The sequence below is a fragment of the Rousettus aegyptiacus genome, unplaced genomic scaffold (assembly GCF_014176215.1).
Source record: "Rousettus aegyptiacus isolate mRouAeg1 unplaced genomic scaffold, mRouAeg1.p scaffold_m13_p_9, whole genome shotgun sequence".
Lineage (NCBI taxonomy): Eukaryota > Metazoa > Chordata > Mammalia > Chiroptera > Pteropodidae > Rousettus > Rousettus aegyptiacus.
This window is the reverse complement of record NW_023416312.1, coordinates 12,009,741-12,032,340: the sequence shown is the minus strand read 5'-3', so window position 1 is coordinate 12,032,340 and position 22,600 is coordinate 12,009,741. Positions and strand designations below refer to the sequence as shown.

Genomic DNA, 22,600 nt, shown 5'->3' with positions numbered 1-22,600 from the left:
AGGCTAGGCTCACTTATGTGTCTGCTGTCAGCTGGAAATTCAATTGATTTAAACTGGTGTCAACTGGGAGTGGCTCTGCTCTATGTGGCTTTCGTCTTCCTCCTGGGACTAGTATATTTGTTCCATAGGATCAGAGATGTGAAAGAGAGAAGTACTGATTAGTTAAGAAAAGTAACTATTATAATTTGCCACTTGGTTTCACATCAACTAAGACCATTGCGAAGCGACCTTATCAGTCCGCCCCTAAATCCCACTGGTCATCTCAGAATTGCCAATGCTCTATCACCTCCTAGTGACAGGGATTCATCCTGGAGGTGCATGCTCAAGGGTCACCTTGCTCGAAAACTGATTTAAATTGCACATGGTACAAGAGTTCATCACAAATCTTCACACTACCAGCAATCTGACCACATCAGTGAAAGATATTTTCCACCTTAAATACAGGCAAAAAGATACCTCACTTGCTGCTATAACAACACACATGGCCCATTTTTTCTAAATGACCGAAATATTTTTAGTCTGTTGGTCATCGTGACTAGGATTCGGGTTCAAGCTCAAAAGTAATCAGCTAGCTTGTACTTGTTATTTACATTCGCTCTTACCCTAAGTCTAATTTCTTAAAAATCTGATGATATATTACAGAGCAGGGGGAGGACATTAAGAATTGGGCTATGTTTCTCCAATTAAATCATTTTTATGAACTGATGTTTTCACTGATAGAGTAAATGTACCAACTAGTACAAGTTAATAGTAGGGTATGAAATGTAAATATGCTTAGCTGAGATACAAAAGCCTCTGTTATCTATGTTTAGTCCTATTTGTATGATGTATATATACATATAGCATATAGATTTAAATATAGTTTATGAGGATGGAATTATGGTTTAATTATTAATTAAGCAATATGTGACAAGGCAACAGTTCTGACATTTATGAGAAAATTAAATTTCCAACATAGAAAGCATAAGACACAGTCGGGTGCATCCAGTCCCCAAGGATGTGATTATCTAATGATAAACCATGTTTTCTGCAGCTGCATGATTGCCATTACAGAAAAAAAATGTTTATTATAAGCAAAATTGTGTTATTTTTGTATGGAGAATAGATGAAGTTGGTTATGCAGAATATCAAACAGATGTTTCAACCAAATTGTGCATCTTCAACGGATTAATTCTTGCTATTTAAACTGAACTACTTATGAAAGCAAATATAGGTTATATGAGGAAAATATAAATACATCTCAAGCAAATTGTGCATCACTGTAAAATAACAAACAGTTAGTAAAGGTACAGATGCAGGCCATTCTGAGCTTTCCAGCTTCATTTTGTATGTACATATACAAAAAAGTGCGTAAAGATAATAACAACTCAGGATGATCTGGGAAATTTTTCCATTAGTGGAACTATTTTGCTACAGCTCCATCATCTGTGAGAGTACTTGAGAGGTCTGGCAAGGCTCAGATCTCAAATTTTTTAACTTAATTCAGAGTAAATCTTTTTTTAAAAAATATACCTGAAATCTTGATCTTGTAGCCCTGCTCTGATCTATAAGGCATGTATTTACATGATCTCATTTAATCCTACTCTCAACCTTGAAATTGGTGCTGTTACTATCATAAGTACCTAAGACCCTGACACAGAAAGCAGCTCAGCTTACCCATGATTACACAACTAGAGAATAGAAACACTTGGATTTAAAACTAAGGTTTGTCATACTTCAAAACCCATGCTTCTTTTCACTATGTCATGGTGCTGGATATTTTCCATGTACCCTGGCCAGACCTAATTTTCACCTTTCTCCATCCTGATTTTGGTCCTTGGAGCCTGATATGTATAGACTCTAGTGACATGTTCCATCTCCTTCTGGCTTTTAGTTGGGTTTGGCCAAAAGGAGCTCCTATAGGAGATGTATCAGCTACTATCTAAAAGTCTGTCTGTCTGTCTCTGTCTCTGACAATCTCTCTCATGCCCCCCCCCCACTTTCTGTCTCTCTCTCTCCCTCTCCCTCTCTCACTTTCTGTCCAGCTGGGTTTCAGTAATGGCTCCCACTCATTGTTCATGTAGACCATGGTGGCAACACCTCACTGATATTATAATCCTCAATTCACTGCACTTTCTCTTGTGGTTCCCACCCTTATTACATTATCTTCAAATTATTTCATATGAGTGCTCCATCTGTTTCCTGCTGACACTGATATAGCCATGGTTTTTTAATTCGTTAAGTAATAGTCTATAAATTTTAGTTTGACTTTGTTCTTTCAGCAAAGTTAATTACTATCTTCCAGACACTTCTAGGTACTGGGGATATTAAGATATAAAATACAGCCTTGCTATCATGAAGTTCACAATGCAGGATCCTAATACATTTTGACAAATAGCATTATAGAGTAATTTACAAAGAAAGGGTATTTAATCCAAACACAGGGGTCAGAGAAAGCTTCCCAAATAGGAACATTTGAGCAAGACCTTAAAGGATGAATATGAGTTGCTGGTAACGGCATGGGAGTTGCTGGAAGAGAATTTCAATAAGAGGACCCAGGGTGCCAGAGGCACAAAGGCTTGAGAAAGCAAAGGATGGGGAGGGAGGGAGAGATCTTAAGCATGGCAGGCCTTTCAACATGCTTGGAGTACAAATAGAATTTTAGCAAGATGTATGGATAGTTGTTTCTAATGTTGAAGAGTCTTCTAGTCTGTCCTTAACAATTTTAGTTTAATCTTGAAATAATACAATTAGAATAGGTATGTCCACCATCTTGTATTATAAGAAAATAATTCCGAAAACAAAAGAGAGTGGATTAGAAGGAGCAAGTTATGAAGATCTATTCATAGGAAATTATATAAGTTTGAGGCAAAAGTTATTTGGGCTTGGAATGATAATAGAAAGGAGATAGAAAATTTTCTTTTGGTGCACAGACCTATAAATAATCTATATCTAGTGTGGTTATAGTAGGAATCAAGAATGCCACCCAGGTTTCTGGTTTGGGCCACCAGGTGAAAATTACCTGAATATCAGGGTTTATCAACCATATTACTATTGACATTTTGGGCCAGATAATTCTACCATGGGAAGGAGGTGCTCACCTGTACATTATAGGATGGTTAGCAGCATCCCAGGCCTCTACCCACTGCATGCCACTTCATCCTAAGTTGTGATAACCTAAAACTCCTCCAGACATTGTCACTGTCCCTTGGCAGGCAAAATCACCCTAAGAACCATTGTCCAACATGGTAGCATATGGCTAAGAACTGACTTGTGTAGCAAAACCATGACTGCCTGCTTTGGACATAGGGCATTTAAGTTCTTATGATAGAGGAGTTGTTTCCACAAATGAGAGGGAACCAAGGGGATATTGGCTAGAGATGTTTTTGGAAGACAGCAGTACATAGTAGTTGAAACCCTTGGAGAAATTCAGATCATCTTGGGAGAGCGTGGCTAGCCCTTTGATATATTTCAATCATGAAATTTATGAAGGCCATCTGAACTTAGACGAGAATAAACAATCAAATACACTAGAAAGATATAGTATTTTGTGTTTTATTTTTACTTCTCAGAATTTATAACTATTATAAACAAATTTAAATATATATACTTATCAGCTTTTGGGTTATCTGTGGAAAATTAGCTTATCAAACAAATCTCCACATGTCCCTGTGTGTGGAACAGTTTCTACCTTCACTGCCTTCCCACACTTGCCTTGTAATGTAAAGGGGAATGATATTCATCACTAAAATATCTCTATTTGGAACAGATAAAGAGTTAATCCTGCTAAAATCATTTGAAGCAGCAGAGCACAAACTAGAGCTTAATGGCATGCATTTTTTTTGTGATAGGATCCTTTTATTTTAAAACATACCATGTATGTGTTTGTATTTTATAAAGAAAGCAATAGCACCTTCAATCTGCATTACCATCATGATAATAAAAGCAAATGCCACTGAGAACTTACTAGGTGACAGAAACCCTGAGAATTTTACAGGTACTGTCTCATTTGATCTTCCCCAAAACCCGGGAGTTAGACACTGTTATTACCTTCTTTTACCAATATGGAAGGTAAGATTTAGAGAGTTAATGAACTTGCCCAAGGAGACATAGCTGGTAGACACAATACAGCCTCTTTTCAACACCATGCCACACTTTCTTGGTCTCATATGCTTACAGACAGATGTCAAATAAACATTTAAGGTTTCTGCATTTGACTTAGTAAAATGACTGTACAGAAATTGTCAAGCTTATCAGATATTTTATGCATGAGTGTACTCAGTGCTGAAACTGCAAATTGTGTGTCAAAAATATGCTTAGCTTCTGCCTCTGCTTTAGTTCTTATTTCATTCTGACTTGTATTTCATTTAGTTACTTACATGGTTGTCTTTCCCATTCAATTTTAAACTCCTTAAGAGCAGAGACTGTCTCTTATAAGACAAGGTTGTATTGATTGACAAACAGAAAGTAACCCCCCCCCCAAACAGTTTTCTGATTGTTTAATTATGAACTGAGGAATGAATTAGGTTTGAAAATGCCCAATGGTGAACTCATTCCTGCATATCGTGCTAATATCCCATTATATTAAACTGCTTCTGAATATTTTTTTAACAGGCAAATGTTCAGCTCTCAAAGGCAAAGATGGCCCCTTAATTTAATTATTTTACCTGCTAAAATATTCTCTGAAGAAAGAAAAAAAATTTTTTTTTGGAGCATAGCTCTTTGTTGGGTAATTTCAGGGGAAATAAACCTTAGGCAGATATTTAGCTTTGTTACCAGTTTACATGTGAAGATAACAGAGTAATAGTGGTGGGGCTCTCAGGCTTTGGTGCCAGATAAATTTGAGTTCAAATGCTACATTTGTCACTTAAGAGCTTTGTGACCTTGGCTAAGTTATTTTTCCTCATATCTAAACTGGAGATACTAACAACCTTATTAGGATACTGTGAGCATCAAATGAAATACTATATCCAAAGAATTTCCTACAGCTTGGCATTCATTCACATAGGTTTCTCATTCTGAGGACACAGTGGTGAATCAGGTAGGAGATAGCTTCTGTCTTCAAAGAGCTTACATTACAGTAGAGGAGGGGAAGACTATATAATAAAGACATTTATTTAAAGAAAGTAACTACTGCATACAGAGTAAAAAAGGAAACAGATAAGCTACTCAGATGGGAGTAATGGATAAAGTATGCATTTTATTCTAAGGAAAATGCAAAGCCATAGAAGCTTTTTAAGCAAAGGCTCATTCAAATCTGCTTTATATTATTAAAAGTTCTCTGTGGCTACTATGTGGGTCACAGATTAAGGGAAAGTAAGGGGAGAGGCAAGGAGGGAGTTACACAGATACTACCAATAGTTCAGAAGACAGATAATTGCTTTGAATTGGCTGGTGGCAGTAGGGGCAGAGAAGAACAGATAGGAATAATATATGTTTTGGACATAGGATCAATAGAACAGAAAAAGAATGATCAAAGACCCCTAGATTTCTGGCTGAAGTAATTGGGTGGGTAGGGATCACATTTACTGTGATGGCTTAAACTACTAAAAGTATACATGCTAAAAAGTCAGACATGCAACCAGTGATACATCCCAGTGGGAAAATCATATAAACAGTTGGACACGTGAACATTTAAGGACACCTCTGTGCTAGAGATATGTACTTGGAAGTATTTCCACATTTCAACTTGTACTCCACTCCCCAAAAGAGAACAATATTGAGAAAATAACTTGGACCTATCCCCAATTTCCCTCCCTCATTTCTTTCCAAGGGAGGCAAGATGGGTCTTTTGTGATAAAATTAGAATACAAAGCTGAGCATGCACAGCTTAAATCTTTGCAAGGTTCTCTATTTTTTGGGATATGATGATGTGAAGATTTCAGGTGTTTTCCATACCCCTGGGTCAGGCCTAACTCTACAAGAAGAATGTCTTGTGGCTATTCTTTCACTGCATTTGTTATCAGTGCTTGAGGCTGGCGAGGCAGGTGTTTTACTGGCTTGCAAACTTGTTCTTTAATGGACCTTAGTGTTCAAGTAGTAGGAAGCCTGATTTTAGTACAAAACAAACCAGATTATCCTAAAGTAGCCACATTTCTCTCAAGATCATGAGAATAAATTATAGTGTTGAGAAAGACAAGAAAGACCTCAGAAAATAGGCAAATGTCAAAAAAAGAGGAAAAACAGATGACAGAGAATGAGAAGCCAGGGAGTTAGAAGGAAAAGCAGGAAGGAATGGCTCCCACTAAAAACAACTAAGACATCAAGGAAGACAAGGATTCAAAGGATCTACAAGGCAGAGACTATAAGGGAAATTTCTTTGTATTGTGGATAGGTTTTTTTGGTATATTAGATGTCATATTAAATATTGAAATGTTAGAAGGAATCCTTTTACTGTTAAGAAGAAATCATGGAGCTAAATGTAACAACTAATACTATAAAACTTCTAGACGAAAACATGGTAGAAAAAGGAACCACCATATTTCCCTTGGACTGAAAGTTCTTTGATGCATGAGCAATAACAGTTTTATTCCACTATGAGATAACAACTATACTACTAGAATACTTAGAAAAAGTAACAGCTAATGACATTCACACGAAGACATAACTAATTAATAATGCATGGTTTCTGTAGTACGTTATAACAAATCTTTCCGGGAGGAAAAAAGGCAGTAAGGGAGGTAGGTTGGCAGATGCAGCCAAAAAAAGCCTGATGTTTATGACTGGACTTTATATTTTCTGTAAACAAAAGATATACAAGCATTGACTTTTATGACTTTCTAAGGCACTAGAGCATTGAGTTCTACTTAGTTTGTTCTTCCTGGAAGATCCCCAATTGGCAGGCATGAGCCTTCTCTGGATGGAATTGATTATGAGATGGCTGAGCTAAAAGAATTTATAGCACAAAATTCAAAAGCTAGAGGCTTACTGGGAATCAAACTCAGTTGTCTTGTAGTTATAAAGAGACTTTGAATATGAAACTAAGTAAAGAGTAATAATTGGTGCTGTTAATATCAGTTTGTTCTTCAGAAGCAATGATGTGGCCACAAGATTTTATTCCTTCCTGAAAGACCATTTTACACTGTAGATAAAAGGACATATTATCTTATTCCTAGTCTTTTTTATGGGTAGAGATGGTTTTTCAAGTATTTTGAATCCCCTAAGACTGTTGTTCCCCATATAACTAAGAGATTTATACATGGTTGTTGCATATTCTTTGTTGGAAGATCTGATCATCAGTAAAAGGGGTTCAAGACTCAATTCGGACACAAATAATCAGAGCTCCAATCTATGTAGACATTAATCTCTCCATACATCAACAGGTTCTTTATTAGTGCTGTCCAGTAGAACAGCACTAATTTTCCACAATCATGGAAAATTCTTTATCTGTGCTGCCCAACATGGTAGCCAGTAGCCTTATATGACAGCTGAGGATATGAAATGTGGCTAGTGCAACTGGGCAACTGAATTTCGACATTTATTTTAGTTTAATAAAGGTTAGATTTAAATAACCACGTGTATATGATAGCTATCATACTAGACTACTCAATTTTAGATTATTCTGTTCAGTAGTCTTGGTTTCTTTGGATGTTAAGGACATGCTAATTTCTTATTCTGGTCAACTGGCTTTAAATAGAATGAATATCAGTTTCCTATTCAGACAGGGAAAGAGCTGGACTTAATCTTCCATTACAGGCGGGGCCAAGATATATAATAAAAAGAACACAGAGCCCCACTGTACGAAAACTATAATTTCTTCTTCTCAGTAGCCCTGATTGTTAATAAATCATTTTGTTTCTATTTGGAAATGTGTCTTTGGTTCTCTCCCCTCTGATGGAGCTTTCTGAGATCGGATGTCAATAGCAATCCTTGATAGATGGTGGTAAGGCTATAATGAAGATAATATCGATAGACATCGAATTAATATATTTTCATCTCAGGGGATCCACATCCTGAAATTCTAAGTTCAATGACTAAGACAGAATTCCTTTACATGGCAAAAAAAGATGCCATTTCTGTTCATATCCATGAAGTTTACTGTCCTGTGGTATAAGCATATGATCAAGGTTACAAACCCAAATCCCACCTGTTATGGGCTAAATTGTGTCCCCCACAAAATTTATATGTTGACACCTTAACACCTAGTACCTCATAATGTGAATGAATTTGGACATAGGGCCTTAAAGAGGTGATTAGGTTTAAATAAGTCCCTAAGAGTGAGTCCTAATCAAATATGAAAGGTGTCCTCATAAGAAGAGGAAATTTAGACACAGAGAGATACCACGGGCATGCACACACAGAGAAAAGATCATGTGAAGACACAGAGAAGGCAGCTATATGCAAGCCAAAAAGAAAAGTCTTGGGGAAAAAAATCAATCCTATCAATACCTTGTCTTGGACTTCCAAATTACAAAACTATAACAAAATAAATTTCTGTTCTTTAGGCAACCTGGTAGTATTGTGAAAGGGAAGGAAAAAGAGGGAAACAGGGAAGTCTGTTATGGAAAGGTACTTCAGCCTCTCTCCCAATGCAAGCCAAACTCAAAGGAATGAAAAGAGGAGCTTTAAAACATCAGGAATAGTGGTAGTCTGCTCTAGATATGAGATGGGGTATGTGGAAAGCTGCAAACCCTTAGGAGAACCTAAGTTATGGCCTGGACTCCACTCCCTTGATGGTGCATACAGGATGATATGAAGTGAAAAAGAAACACTTAGGAACTGAGTCAGCTGCATTTTATTTCCATAACCTCTCTGCATTAACCATGTGTGCCAGAAGAGATAATCCACATCATTTACCCTAAAGCAGCAAGTCTCACACCAAGTACTAAGTCTGTACAGATTAGTGAAAGTTTATGACCTGGGGGCCTTACAAGTGTCTCTTATCCTTAATGAAGTAGGATGATTTGGAGTTAAGGATTATGAAGAAAGAAAACAAATTGGTTCAATGTCTCTAAAATACTATCCTACCTTGTGCTATTAATAGAAAGTATCTACAATTTTGTACTGCATAATGACAATTCAGTCAATGAAGGACTGGCATATACAATAGTGGTATACCATATAGCCTAGGTGTTTAGTAGGCTGTACCATCTAGGTTTGTGTAAGCGCACTCTACGATGTTTGCACAATGACAAAATGGTCTGGTGACACATTTCTCAGAATATATCTTGTTAGGTGGTACATGACTATATTAAAAGATTTTATTAGTAGAGAAACAATTTATGCTAATTGATTAAAACTTTTGGCTCTCAAGAGCTATCACACACTCTGGCTTCAAATTATACTACAAAACTACACTAATCAAAATTGTATCGTATTGGCAGAAAAACAGACACTCACACCAGTGAAACAGAATTGAGAGCCGAGAAATAAACCTACACATATATGGGTGACTAATTTTCAAAAAGGAGCCAAAAATGTACAATAGAGAAAGGAAAGTTTCTTTAATAAATAGTGTTGGGAAAATTGGAAAGCCACATGTAAAAGAACAAAACTAGACAGCTGATACCATACATAAGAATTACCTCAAAATGAATTAAAGACTTTAATATAAGACCTAAAACAATAAAATACATATAAGAAAACACAAGCACTAAACCTGTGGACCTTGGATTCAGAGGGGATTTTATAAAGTTGACCCCAAAGCAAGGGAAATAATGTCAAACATAAATGAATGGGACTATATCAAACTAAAAAGCTTCTGCACAGCAAAAGAAATCAACAAAACTGGAAGAAGCTTTTGCAAATGACATTTCTGATAAGGGGCTAATATCCCAAATAAAGAATTCTTACAACTCAATAAAAACAACAACAAAAACAATCTGATTTTAAAAATGGGCAGGAAAAAATGAGCAGAGGACCTGAATAGATACTTTTCCAAGGAAGACATACAGAGGCCAACAGACATATGAAAAGATGCTCAACATCACTAGCTATTAGGGAACTACAAATCAAAACCACAATCAGATACCATCTCACACCTGTTAGAATGGCTATTATCAATAACACAAGAAATAACAAGTGTTGTAAAGGTTTTGAGGAAAAAGGAACCCTCACACACTGCTGGTGGGAATGTAAATTTGTATGGCTGCTATGAAAAACACTATGGCAGTTCCTCAAAAACTTAAGAGTAGAACTACTTTATGACCCAGCAATCCCTCTTCTGGGTATTTATCTCAAATTTTGAAAACACTTATTCATAAAGACATATGTTTCCCTATGTTCAGTGCAGCATTATTTACAATAATTAAGACATAGAAACAACCCAAGTGTCCCTGGACAAATGATTGGATAAAGATGCCATACAAAAGATGAAATATTGGCACTCATGACAACATGAATGGATCTTGAAAGTATCATGCTAAGTGAAGTAAGTCAGATGGAAAAGGACAAGAACCACATGATTTTATTCATGTGTGGGATATAAAACAAACAAACAAACAAAAAACAATAAACAAAGAAACAAAAAACAAACTCACATACATGAACAACATAATGATGGTAGGACAAAGAAGGAAAAGGGGGTCAAATATATGGTGATGGAAGGAAACTAGACTCCGGGTTGTAAGCACACAATAGAGAATATAGAGGTCATATTATAAAGTTGTACATCTGAAATTTAAAAATGTTATTAACCAATGTCATCCTAATAAATTTAACTTAAAAATTTTTTGGCTTCTATTGTTTAAATTATACGGAATGGTCTACAGCCATACCACCCTGAACACGCCTGATCTCGTCTGATCTCAGAAGCTAAGCAGGGTCAAGTGTGGTTAGTACTTGGATGGGAGACCACCTAGGCATATTGGGTGCTGTAAGCTATAACAAACAAATGAACAGACAGACAGACAGACAGACAGACAGATAGATAGATAGATAGATTACATTAAATGGGCAGAGCTGAAATGGTTTAAAATGCTGATGGCATTAACCAATTCATTAAAGGGAGACACCTTCTAAGACTGGAATTTAGGCAAGAAACTTCGGCAGAGATGGGAGACAAGCCCTTGCAAATGTATAAACCAAGACATAAAAAAGGAGCGGCATAGCCATCTAAAACAGGTGAATGCACTCTGTACATCATGGGAGGACCACTGATCCCAAACAAAGAGACTACTGTGAACGGTCATGGCTGCTAATGAGGGGCAACCCTTCCTGATTCCACATGTGAGTCTACAACAGCAAATCCCTCTGGTGTCATAGTCTTTAGTACATGAGTACCCTCATAATTTTCACACACTATGTTTCTCCCAACACCTTAAACATATACACTTTCCTTCCTCTGGGCATTAATCCTTTTCCCTATCCACAGAACAAATGCTTTTACCTGGATGTTTTGACAGAGGTGGGTTTTGTTTGTTCTTTTTTATTTGTTTTTTTTTAACTTAGAGCTCATTTTATTAGCATGTCAAGTAGTCAGCAGGCACCTCACCCTATTTGTGAACACAGCCCCACTGCTGATTATCACCTTGTTCCTGATGCTAATCCAGGCCTAAGAACACAATTAAAATATCAGATTGTGAGGAAAGAAGAAATGTTACTCTACCCTTCTAGGTTCTCTCGGCTGGTCTAATAAATAATTACATCAACATAAGAAAGGATAACAAGAGAAAATAACCAAATTTAATTACATGTGTATGTATAAGAACTCCATACACATGAGAGGTTCAGAGACAGAAAATCAAAATAATATTTTATATATATATATATATATATATATATATATATATATATATATAGTAATTCTAATTAAGGGCAAGTCCTCCAACTTAAATTCTTTAAGAGAGAGGCAAAAGGCAAAAGTTGATCTCTTGGGCCTGCAGGGTCTTGAGTGCATTCAGCTCAAAATAACCCACATGCCAAAGTGCCACATCCTGGGAAGTCCTGTTCTTAACTTCTTCAATGTATCCCTCATGCCCAAGTCTTACTTTTTGAAGCACCTTCCATTTTCCATTCTCATACTGTCTTGTTTTTAGTTGATTGTCAACTAATGTGGGGCTGAGAGTGTCTAATATTTTCCTTGATTTTATTTTATTCAAATAAAAGATATTAAAGAATACAAATATTACAAACTGTAGGTATGAGGGATAACATTTAGTGGCAGAAAGACATCTTTGGTACTTCTGCAAACAAAAACTCCAAAGACATCCAAAATTGGCCACTCTTGGACACATTGGTTTTGCTTGTTAAGCCGCCTCTGAGCTACAGACAATAGAGTCGTCTATAATTTGGTCCACACATTCAAATAGCTTTACTATTAACAACTGAAGCCACTTTGTCAAATTATTTCCATGGCAGCTGAATTTCACAGGAGATTAAGCGTCTGGCAGGAGATTAATTAGATGCAATATCTACTGCATGACTTTTAAATATTGCATGCAATTCTTCCAAGGTAAACACAGACTTAAAAATTACTGTATTCTTCCTCTCAAGGTCTGAAGGTTAAAAGCATATCAAAATGCAGTAATAAGTGTGGGAGGTTGCTAAATTAGATGAAAAAGCTAGGTGTTGATGTTCCTCTTCCTTTTTTCAGTTCTGAACACATATCCCTTAAGTTAAACAGTGTTCTTTGTCTATTTGGAAAGAATTTCGAATTTACAAAGAGTTATAAAAATGAAACCCCCAAACACCTATAACAGAACTCAGCCAGACAGATCAGTCACTAACAGTATTTCTCTGAACCATTGGAGAGTAGGTTGTAGACATCAGGACCTTGTACATATGAATGTTTCACTGTGTATTTCTTAAGAACAAGGACATACTAGTATATAACTAAAGTACAATTATGAAATTCAGGAAACTTAACATCACTGTAACACTAATATATAGTGTAGAATCTATCTTCAATTTTTGCAATTTGTCCTAATAGCCCATTCCCACTTACTGGCTATAGGTAATTAAACATTAATATTTAGTTTATCTTTCCTGGGTAGATTTTTAGAAAAATGAGCAGATATTTTATATATTTTCTTATTTCATCTTTTCCTACACACTATCCATACCTGTTCTGTAGTTTGTTTTCCACTTCACAATAGACACTAGAAAACCACTTCTCTTCAGTTCAAAAATAAAAAAATGCTTTCTTTTCCCATATAATTCTAATTTTAGAATATGTATGCCAAGGTGAGAATTGGTTTTATGTGAAGTCAATAATTTTATAGGACATTGCTACTTCAAGTGGTTTCATGGGCTAGTGAACTGATATGGTCCACCAACTACATGTTACCAGTCCTCAAGGAGATAGATATACAAATCAAAAGTAAGAGCACTTGCAAACTTTTCTTAGAAATTTGACAAAGTAATTTTATACCTATTGAATCTATTTTTTTAACTTGAATTATATTTTATATCTTTATTTCATTTTTCTAGTGGTGACTTTTTATTGTATTTTACAAAAATATTTGTCCATGATGAATCTGAAATTCAAGATATCTATTCTTCTACTATGTTTAAGAGAAACTTCTCTGTGTGTTAAAAGAAAAAGTTTAAAATTATGAAATCTTAAAGAAGTATTCTTAGCTAGTCCTATGTAGAGCAATCAGGCAAGAGAAAGAAATAAAAAGCATCCAAAATGGGAATAAAGATTCCAAATTGTCCCTTTTTTGCAGATGCCATGACTCTCTATATAGAAAACCCTAAAGGCTCCATCAAAAAACTATTAGAAGTAATAAAAAATACACAATAAAGTTGCAGGATACAAAATCAATGTACAAAAATCCATTGCATTCCTATACACTAACAATGAAATTTCAGGGGGAAAAATATTTTTATAATTGCAATTAAAAGAATAAAATACCTAGGGATAAACTTAACAATGCATGTGAAGAACCTATACACTGAAAACTATAAGACATTAAAAGAAATTGAAGAAGACACAAAGAAACAGAAAAATATTTCGTGTTCATAGATTGGAAGAATCAACACAGTTAAAATGGCCATATTACTCAAAACAGTATCCAGATTTAATGCAATCCCCAACAAAATCCCAAGTGCACTTTTTTAATAAATAGAAAAAAATTATCAGATTTGTATGGAATCACAAAAGATCCCAAATAGCCAAAGCAATCCTGAGGAGAAACAAACAAACAAACAAACAAACAAACAAACAAAAAACCCAAGGCTGGAGGGATCATACTGCCTGACTTCAAATCATACTGCAAAGTGATAATAATCAAAATAGCATGGTATTGGCAGAAAAATAGACACATAGACCAATGGAACAGAATTGAAAGCCCAGAAATAAACCCACATATATATGGACAAATAATTTTCAACAAAAATGTCAAAAACATACATGGAAAAAAAGAACATCTCTTCAATAATTGGTATTGGGAAAATTGGAAAGCCACGTGCAAAAGAATGAAACTAGAATGCTATCTGACATTATACACAAATATTAATTCAAAATGGATCAAAGACTTCCAATCAAAAAATGAGCAGAGGACCTGAATAGACACTTCTCCCTAGAGGACATACAAATGGCTAACAAATATATGAAAAGATGCTCAACATCACTAGTTATTAGGAAAATGCAAATCAAAACCACAATGAGATACCATCTCGCACTTGTTAGAATAGCTATATTCAACAGAACAAGTAATAACAAATGTTGGAGAGGATGCAGAAAAAAAGGAACCCTCATACACTGCTGGTGAGACTGCAAATTGGTACAGCCACTATGGAAAACAGTATCGAGGTTCCTCAAAAAACTAAAAATTGATCTACCATATGATCCAGCAATCCCTCTACTGGGTATTTACCCCAAAGGCTTGAAAACTCATATCCGTAAAAATATTTGCACACCAATGTTCACAGCAGCATTATGTTCATTTCACCCGGACATGGAAGCAACCAAAGTGCCCTACAATAGGATGATTGGCTAAAGAAGCTGTGGTACATATAAACAATAAAATATCACTCAGTCATAAGAAGTGATGAAATACTGCCATTTGCGACAATATGGATGGACCTTGAGATAATCATGCTAAGCGAAATAAGCCAGACAGAGAAGGTTGAAAATCACATGATATCACTTTTATGTGTGATAGAAACCTAAAAGCAACAAATGAGCAGAACAAACAAACAGAGACTCATGGACATGGACTATAGGCTAGTGGTTACCGGAGGACTAGAGACCAGTGGTTACTAGTGAGGTGGGGGAGGAGGGGGGAGGTAGACAGAGTAAAGGGGGTCAAATATAGGGTTTAGGGGGAGGGTGAAGTGGGTAAAGGGGATCAAATATATGGTAGCTGAAGGAAACTGGACTTTGGGTGGTAAACACACAATAGAATATATAGATGTCAAATGATAATGTACACCTGAAAATTATGTAATTGCATTAACCAATGTTATTCCAATAAACTTAATTGAAAATTTAAAAAATAATTAAAAAATTAAAATGAAAAAAAACTTTTTAAATGGATCAAAGACCTAATTATAAGACCTGAAACAATAAATTGCACAGAAAAAAAACAGAGGTACTAAACTCATGGACCTTAGTTTTAAAGATTTTATGAATTTGATCTCAAAGGCAAGGGAAGTAAAAGCAAAAATAAATGAATAGGACTCTAACAAACTAAAAAGTTCTGACCGCAAAAGAAACCATCAACAAGACAAAGAGGCAACCAGCTGAATGGGAGAAGGTATTTGTGAACACCTCCAAAAATGGGCTAGTATCCACAATATATAAAGAACTCATACAATTCAACAACAAAAATCAAACGATCCAATTAAAAAATGGTCAGAGGACTTAAATAAACACTTCTCTCAAGAAGACATATAAATGGCCAACAGACATACGAAAAGATGCTCAACTTCACTAGTTATTAGGGAAATATAAATCAAAACCACAATGAGATACCACCTCACATCTGTTAGAATGGCTATCATCATGACAAGAAACAACAAATGTTGGAGAGGTTGTGGGGAAAAGAAACCCACGTACACTGCTGGTGGGAATTTAAATTGGTACAGCCACTGTGGAAAACATTATGGAGGTTCCTCAAAAAATTAAGAATAGAATTACCATATGACCCAGCAATCCCTCTTCTGGGTATCTACCTCCAAAATTTGAAAATATTTATCCATCAAGATATATGTACACTGATGTTCGTTGCAGCATTATTCATGGTGGCCAAGACATGGAAGGAACTGAAATGTCCTAAGATAGATGGTTGGATATAGAAGATGTGATACATATATATGATGAGATATTACTCAGCCAAACAAAAGATGAAATACTGCCATTTGTGACAACATGGATGGATCTCAAGATTATCACGCTAAGCGAAATGAGTAAGACAGGAAAAGTTGAGAAACATATGATTTCACTCATATGTGGGATATAAAACTGAAAACAACATATGAACAAGACAAATAAAAACTCATAGATACAGAAAACAGTTTAGTGGTTACCAGAGGGAAGGGGGAAAGGGGAGGTAATGAAGGGATAAGGGGGTCAATTACATGGTGACAAAAGGAAATTGAATTTAGGTGGTGAATACACAATGCAATATGCATACGACAGATTATTGAATTGTACACTTAAAACCTCCATAATTTTATTAACCAATGTCACACCAATAAGTTTAATTTAAATTTTTTTTTAAAAAAGTAATCGTAGAAATAGAAAATAGTGAAAGTATTAGATTAACTTAGCCAAGATAATATATATTGAAAATGTAAACATTTAGTTCATTTTAACAAGCAGGTGCTTAACATTTACAAATAAGAGATGAGTTATTTATGTTGATTTCTAAGGAAAACTCAGAATAAGCAGTGAAAAGAATATGATTATTGGAGTAAGAGATGTAGTTCCAAGTTCAAATCTCAGCCTCACCAATCCAGTAGCTAAAAACTAATGCTTACGTTCTTTGAGGTTTAGTTCCTTCTTCAATTAAGCAAGGAAATAATATCAAATTCATTTGGTTGTTATGAATATAAAAAGAGAAAATTTAAGTTACAAATTACTATCTATAGATATGGTTTGTTTGGTATAGTTTTTAAAATTTTTTATTATTTTGTGTATCTTTAGGAGAAATATCCTATTTAGACTGGACTACCAATTTCCACTGTATTATATCTTACCTTCACTAACATATATCATTTTTTAAGCTCCAATTTTAATTATTAGAATAATGTCTTGGTGCACACTAGCCTGAATATAAAGGTGCTTGGCTTCAGATAGAGGCAAATGAAGGACTGAATCCAAATACATATTAAAAACATGCTAAGCCAGAGGTCAAGTAGATAATTCATATTCAGACAAATGAGCTGATCATACATTTGGCTGTTTTTCTAAATAGCCATTTTAAGAGTAACCTCTAAAACTTTGTAATCAAAGTTTGTGAGTTATCTGGTAATAAAGAATGAACCACAGTAGGGGGAGAAAAGGCAGCCTAGAATAGGAGTCACTCTTCAAATTCTTATTACAGTTCTTCATCTGCTCTTTTTTTTTTAAAATTTAAATATAATGTGTTCGTTTCCTTGCCTCTTCAAAAACTGCTTTTTTGGTATCCAAACTGATTTTAAGATTGAGTTTCCATTTGAAAACCCTAAATTGGAAGTTAACACAAATAGAAACTAAAACTTGAAAGCTGCCTGGGCACCCTGTTGAACAGCTATTGAAGCAAGGTTGGCAAGGCAATTTGGTATGCTGCTCCTTTCCTCCAGTGTCTCACTACTAGGGCTGCTGTGTTCAGCAATTCTTTGTTGCCGTCTAGTCCACAGTTTTTTTCCCTTTAAAAAGCTAATTTAAGAATTTTATTTTTGATAGCAATCTAGTTGTGTAGTCTCCACTACCCACTGGTGTTTCAGACAGTGACGATGGGACAAGAAATGAAAAAATATTGTCTTCCTTCTGAAGCATGCTACTGGTCTATATGTTCTCAATCAAGGATATTTGATTTCTGTTTGAAGGGAGAGAGAGATGGGGAGAGAGAGATAAGGTGAGAAAGCTAGATAAGATGTTAATTTGAAGGCCTGGGAAAAATTCAGAAAAGAAAATATTCTCAAAACCAAAATAGAATTTTAGTGGCAGTTTACTGCAAGAATGGCCCACGACTTGTTGACATCTCCCTATATCCATACCTTTCAGCCTTCATCTCTCATAATTGACTCTGACATGGGCATGTGACTTGTTTTGCTCCTTGGAAGATTTGAAGGATTGCTTGTATATTAAGACTCTCTTCCTTCTCTTGGAAACTGCTACCATGCGAATAATCCCAAACTAGTCAGCTTTGAGATTAGACACACATATCCGAGTTGTCCCGTTTCACCGTGACTGATAATGAGCCAACCCTAGAAGCCGGGCTACATGGCTGACCTGCATATGAACGCAGATGCATGAGGGAGCCCAGCTAAGAATACTCCCCCACCCACCCACATCACTCACAGAAGAACAAATAATACATGATCCCAATTATATGACGAATCTAAGAGTCAAATTCATAGGAACAGAGCATTGAATGTGGTTGTCTGGGGCAATGAGGGTGGGAGGGGAGATAGGGTGGTATTGATCAAAGAGTGCAAAGTTTTGGTTATATAAGACCAATAAGTCCTGAAGTTTTACTGTGCAGCATAGAGTCTGTAGTTAACAGTACTGTATTGTATACTTAAAAATTTGCTGAGGGTACATCCTATGTTGTGTTCTTATTAATTAATTAATTAAAATATTTAAATAAAGAGGGCAGTAGGAAAAAAAGGACCAGCTTAGCCTTGCCTGGATTGCCAACCTATAGAATCCTGAGTTAAATTAATGGTTGTTGTCTCAAGTCACTAAGTTTTGTTTGGTTTGTTATACAGCAATAAATAATATGAGCCCATTTGAGCTTTGTTTCTTAAAAGTATTAAATAAATGCCACATGATAATATTCTGATCATGTTTCCAATTTCAGTATTATTGCCTGTAATAGATGTGTTCAAAAGAAAAATCAGTACTATTCATAACAGCAAGTAGAAATTATTGCCACCTATTTTCATTTCACTGAAGATTTTATTTTACTATCTTATTATCTTAAAGTGTTGAATCTACAGTTTTATACTAAAGTGACTTATGAAAAATACTTAGCACAATGCCTACAACATATGAGGCTCTCAGACAACTCTTGTTCTAAAAAAAGAAAATCATGGAACAAGGACAATAAAATTAATAATCGGGCAATCCAAAATTAACAATCAATGCCATATCTAGGGAAGGGCTTTCAAACGTAAAATGTCATGTGAAAGAAAACATTACAATTTTTGTAGCTCTCTACCATGTGCACTCAATGAGAGAGCCACCAAAGTGATAGATGATTTGAAATAGCGGTCCCCAATCTTTCTGGCACCAGGGACCAGTGATCCTGTGAGAATCTAATGCCTGATGATCTGAGGTGGAGCTGAGGCAGTAATGCTAGCACTGGGGAGCGGCTGCAAATATAGATGAAGCTTCACTTGCCCACCCACCACTCACCTCTCGCTGTGCGGCCCAGTTTCTGAGAGGCCACGGACCGGTACCAGTCCGCCGGTACTGGTCCATGGTCCAGGGGTTTGAGATCCCTGATTTAAAAGATCAAGGAAGAAACAAGCATTGTGCAAGAAAGTTTTAACAACTGACCTTTAACCTACCTTCCAGATGGATGAGTGACTTTGCCCAGAGCTCTTAATAAACATGCTAATGGTATTTCCCAGATTTTTTTTAAATGTAAATAAACCTGGAATTTGTGGATTTATGAGATATGGCCACCTGGAGATGACAGGTAGTCAAATAAGCTATGTAATTAATGGAGTAAAAAAAAGAATGAAGATGTTCCAAACCAAACTGGATTCCTTTTGTGAGCAGTATTTCCACATATACTGACTGCCCAACATTCATCTGTGAATCTGAAATTGAAATGTACCAAATGCAATGGGAAAGGACATTTTAGGAGGCTGGATTTGACCATTTCAGTACCCTTCAAGAATAGAATGTTTCACCTGTGCTAAATACCTACTGGTATCCTGTGAATTATTTATAGTTTGGTGCTGGGTAAGATTCATTAGTTAATGATTCAATACTTTGTGCTAACATGAACACATTTCACCCTTGAGACCAATTTATTATATTCTGTTAATTAATAAATGTTATTAATAAAATATCCATTTCAGACATCCAGCAAAATTTTCTCCAAATTTTATGTTACTAAAACAGTTCTAGCACAAATTTATCACATCTCATTATGGTGATTGTTTACATATCTGGATCCCCTGGTAGATTATGAATTCCTCAAGAGTAGGAACTATTCATTTTTTAAAATTCATTTATTTTTATTATGGTGACATTGGTTAATGAAATCCAGTAAATTTCACGCATAAGAAACTATTTCTATACTGCCATCAAAATAACTAGTATGCAGTGGGCATTTAATAAATGCCTGTTGAATTCAATTAAATAACAGAATATTCTTTTTTTGTGTTGAAACTTGAGCAGAAATACTCCTTAAATATGATCACAAATGTTAAAAATTGTTTCAAAGGAGCAACATAAGCATTTTAATGCAATCTTCAGGATAAGGGAAGAATAGTCAGATTTGATCATCTAAAAATTGTAAATGTTTTATGCAAAATATTAACACAAGCAAATATAAAAGGCAAATGATAATCTGGGGAAAATATTTGCAATATATTACAACAGAGCAGGGAAAAAAAGCATTCTTATATGGATGCACCTGTAAATTAATTTTTAAAATAAACACTTCAGTACAATGGATAAACAAGCAATTCATAAGATAATTATGAATAGGCATAAATATATGAAAAAATGTCAAATGAGCCTGCAATCAAATAGAGAAAAAACAAGGAACTTTTGTCCAACCAGAATAGTAAAAACAGAATGATGAATTCCAACAGATATCTGAAAAAATAACTGATATGAAAAAAAATGACAGATCAGAAAAGATTTTAAAGAAAATCTAAACTAGAAAAATACAACTGCATCTCACTATTATTTATCTAAGGTGGTTAACATATTTGCCAGAATCACTTCCCTGTTTGGATCCACGTTTGACTTGTATAAAGAGATATTTGGAAGATGAAAAAGAAGCAGTGGCCAGTACTCTCAGAAGACTGAAAGAAAGCAGAATTTGCTACTCAAAAATATTTCTCTCATAAGAATTACCTTGAGCTGGCTATTTTTAAGAAACAGCAGACACGGAAGTTCCAAATCCACAGTGTAAGTCACCCTTCTGTAAGAGACATGTACAATTTCTAAGGGAAATCTCTCCATTTGTAGGGGCGTCTCCCTCTCTGTACCAGGAAGGGGAGGATGACTCTAAATCTCTAGAAACTTATTAACGGGGAAGGCAGAACTTAAATCTTCGTGACAACATTACCCTTGTTTACTGTGTTTTGCCTGGTCACCTTCTGTAACTGACTTCTTCACCTAACAATTTTCTTTTTTCTTTAAGGTGATGGCTTAAGCCATTTCTGAGAGTTATTTGGTTTTCCTGGGACTCTTCAATGAATACAAGAGGTATGCATGTTATTAAACTTCTGATTGTTTTTCTCCTATCAACTCATCTTTTTTTTTTTATTACAGAGGGATGGGTGTCTCAGTCAAGAACCTAGACGGGTAAAGGAAAAATTATTTTTCTTTCTTCCCTATAGTCTACAAAATGATGTGGATGAGAATGTTTATAAAACTTTATTTGTAATAGTTCCAAAGCAGAAACAATGTAAATGTAATCAAAAGGTGAATGGATAAACAGATATTAATAGAATGAATTCCTCCCCACCACTGAAAGGAAATGAATCTTTCATACATGAAAAAATATGTGACTCTTCAAAAACATTGTTTTGAACAAAAGAGCCACAAATGAAAGAATATATATCGTATAATCTCATTTATAGGGAGTTCAAGAACCGGCAAAACAAATCTATGGAGATAGAAATCAGAACAATGGTTGTTACATGGGGAGTGGATTGTCTGGAAAGCAGTATGAGAATGCTTACTGGAGTGACGGAAATTTGCTATCTCTTGATTGGGGTAGTGGCTACATGGGTGTACATACTTGTCAAAGTTTAACTAACTCTACAATTTAAAACTGTGTTTTATTGTATATAAATTATACACTACTAAAATTTTTAAAGAATAAAGTAGAGAATAAATTAGAATATTTATTTGAAGAGCCAAGAACAACAGAAATAGGAGAGAAACAATATTTGAAGATATAATGATTGACAGTTCTCCAAAACTGATGGAATCAATCTACAGAATCAAAAAGTCCAAACTACTCCGAGGAGGAGCAATAAAAATTAATCTGAACCTAGACATTTTATTGTTTTTGCAAATTGAATCTTTATTTACTTCAATTATTTAACCCATCCTTCTGAGTCTATACACAAAAATATCTCCATAAATTACCAAGGCAATCAAAGTTTCAATATCATAGCTATAAGATTAATAACTAATAGTTTTTCTCAGAAAAGACTTTGAGACCTATAATGCAAGTTACTTTTAATTATTGTATTTTTAAAAAGCACTCAAATATTTGTATTTCCAGATTCCAACATAACAGATAATTTATATCCTCACTTTTATAGTACTCACTGCAGGTTTTTTGGAAAAGAATTATACCTTGGGAACTGAATATAAGGTATCTATCTA

The 22,600-nt window shown here is 35.2% G+C and overlaps 1 pseudogene; it reads left to right on the top strand.

The window, feature by feature from the left end:
* Positions 1–10,680: 10,680 nt before the first annotated feature.
* LOC118608571 lies at positions 10,681–10,799 on the top strand (annotated as a pseudogene).
* The last annotated feature ends 11,801 nt before the right edge of the window (positions 10,800–22,600 follow it).